Genomic DNA, 3,074 nt, shown 5'->3' on the forward strand with positions numbered 1-3,074 from the left:
ACAGGGACACTTGCATACACAAACATTAACATACACTAGTTCAAACAGACAGGTACTCACAAACAAGAATGCAAATCTAACTTATTATTCTTTCGTTGCACACACACAGATATACTGTACACACACACACACACACACACTCACAGATTAGGATGCTGTTCACAGTCCAGTGATAGTAGGATATTTGGAGAAAGGAGAGAAGGTTAGGCCACCCAGAAGAACAAAAGAGAAATACAGAAAGAGGGAAGAGAACGGAAAGAAGGAGAGGATTTGAAACAGCTCTCGAATCAAAGCAACGTTGCCTCAATAACACACATTCTGCCTCACATACACACACTCACACACGTGTCCTCTTCTCCCACACACACATACGCTTGAATGCAGATTTAGCATGTGACCACCTCTAGTTCTATGGCTATGTCTTTTTCAGTCCTGATCTCTGATTTCTCTTTTGTATCCTTCGCTTCCAACTTTTGTCTCCCTTTGGCAGAGTTTATGTATCTGTTATCCACTTGGCACTAGTTCTGTACCACAGCAGAGATCAACAGGACTGCTTTTGTTAACATTTTGGATTAATACCTTTATGTTCATAATGTGGGCACCTTATGAGCATTAGGCATCGCACATTGACTAGGGAAATGGGGTAAAACATCATTCGGTGTCAGTTCACATGCTGCCTCATTTAAAATTAGACTCTCAATGATATACGAATGTGTGGAAGATGTGGAACAGATACATATGTGCTTTTGTACATAAGAGCTGATTTAAAAAGTTCTAAGAACTTTTCCTCTAAATGTCTTCCTTAAGGTACCATCAATACTCCCTTTAGCCGACATTTAACATAAAATGTTTCAACAGCGCCCTCTGTTGATGTTCACTTTCATTTGCCAGACCATAGTATTTTCACATGGCCATATTGGGAAAAGTAGCCTAAGAAAGAAAGAAACAAAAGAAACATAACTTTCTTGAAACAATCTAAAAAGAAAGTGACTAACATGCCCAAGTAAGCCAAGTCTCCAAAACATAGTCAAGTGCAAAAGTAATTGGCCGTTTGTGAAAACTTTGTGCTGTTGTTTAATGCATTCAAATAGATATCGGTGTCAGCTCTCTTGGGAGACTGGAGCGCATGTGTATTTTTAGCTCTAATTAAACACATATCAATGCTACTCTCACCCCTCTCACAGGGAAATAATGAGAGAAGTGTACCTCAGAGAAATAGTATTGCTGTTTTAGGCATTCTGAGATCCCTCTGGGCCAACAGGAGTACTGCCATACAGTTACTGTCTCCTCTCTGATCAATAGTATTGATCAGGTTTATGCTAATAGGTAAGGAATGAATAATGGGCGAGACTGTTTGGATCTGCTATGCCAGCAACTATACAGAATAGAGATGAATAATTTGCCTACAACTTTACATAACTGCAGAACTTTGTGGATAGCAGTGAAAGAGTGGCAAAATGAAGTTTTAAAACTAAAGAGATGTAAACTAAAGAACTTTGTTCACAAACTTGTTTAACCCTTGTGCGGTCTTCGTTTGGGAAGTACACTGAGGGTCTTCGGGGTCTCCACAGACCCCAGGCAACAAAATGCTTGTTTTTTTTTTTAAACAAATGTAATTTTACTCTGTTTATTTAATGTTTTTTGGAGTATTTATCTTATTTTTTAAATTTATATAAATAAATTAAAAAATATTTTTTTTAAATAGGTTTTTATACAAAAACAGCTTTTTATGTAAAATTCACTTTATAAAAGACCCACATTTCTAAATTTCATTCATGGGGATAACATGGATAATTTAACATGGTTTAGTGTATGATTTTTGCCCATCTTTTGGAAAATGCAGTTATAAAAGTAAAAAAACTATCATTTTTACCAGTAAATGCTGCAGAGCTTCACTATTTGCTATGTGCTATTTGACTGACTGAAGGATGTCTTTTCACAAGTGTTTTTCAGTTGGATTCATATCTAAGAATAAAGGCTACTTTTTGTCAAAGTTTAGTATTTTTTGTAATGAAAAAAATCAGTTTTTCAATATTGTTACATTATGATGAGACCCCGCTTAGAAATTGGACAAAATTCATCCTCAAAATCAACATTTTTGAAAAACTTTTTTTTTTTCAGTACAAAAGAATGCTAAACTTTGACAAAAAGTAATTTTTATTGTCTTTTATTGTCATAATTGTGATTTCATAATATTTAGATATAAATCCAACTGAAAAATACTTGTGAAAAGACATCCTTCAGTCAGTCAAATAACACATAGCAAATTGTGGAGCTCTGCAGCCATCTACTGGTAAAAGTGATATTTTTTTACTTTTAAAACTGCATTTTCCAATCTTACACTAAACCATGTCACATTATCCATGTTATCCCCATGAATAAAAGTTAGAAATGTGGGTCTTTTATAAAGTGAATTTTACATAATAGGCTGTTTTTGTATAAAAAAATATTTATTTATTTTTATAAATTTAAAAGATATGACAAATCCTCCAAAAACTGCACAGATATGAAGGAAAAATCATTAATAATCAGAGTAAAATTACATTTGTTTTTTTAAAAAACAATTATTTTGTTACAAAATTACATTTTGTTGCCTGGGGTCTGTGGAGACCCCGAAGACCCTGAGTGTGACCCTTGTTTTTACACTAACATAAAAACAAGATATCACTCCAATTTTTTTTAATTTATAGATCTAGAAAGTGTTAACAACTGTACAAAGTTTCATGTCATTTGGACAAAGAGAACATTTTTTATTTTTATTTAAGCAAACGTCGTTTGGGGTCTGTGCAGACCCCAAAGACCCTATAAGGGTTAATCTCAGTGACATGTTAAAGTTACTAATTCTGGTATAATCTAGGTGTGTATATAGGCCTATATATGATTTTGAATGATTTTAATGATTGGATACTGTATACAGTTAAATATTTCCATTATGTTTTTGTTTTGTTTCTAGACTTCCTACTGCAGTGCTGTCACACTTACATTCATTTTAATACCACAAATGTTAGTATTTGCAGCTATTCAGACAAAACAGACAAATTGGTTTAGAAAGACAAGAAAAACAGGAAGAGGAC

The sequence above is a fragment of the Megalobrama amblycephala genome, linkage group LG7 (genome assembly GCF_018812025.1).
Source record: "Megalobrama amblycephala isolate DHTTF-2021 linkage group LG7, ASM1881202v1, whole genome shotgun sequence".
Lineage (NCBI taxonomy): Eukaryota > Metazoa > Chordata > Actinopteri > Cypriniformes > Xenocyprididae > Megalobrama > Megalobrama amblycephala.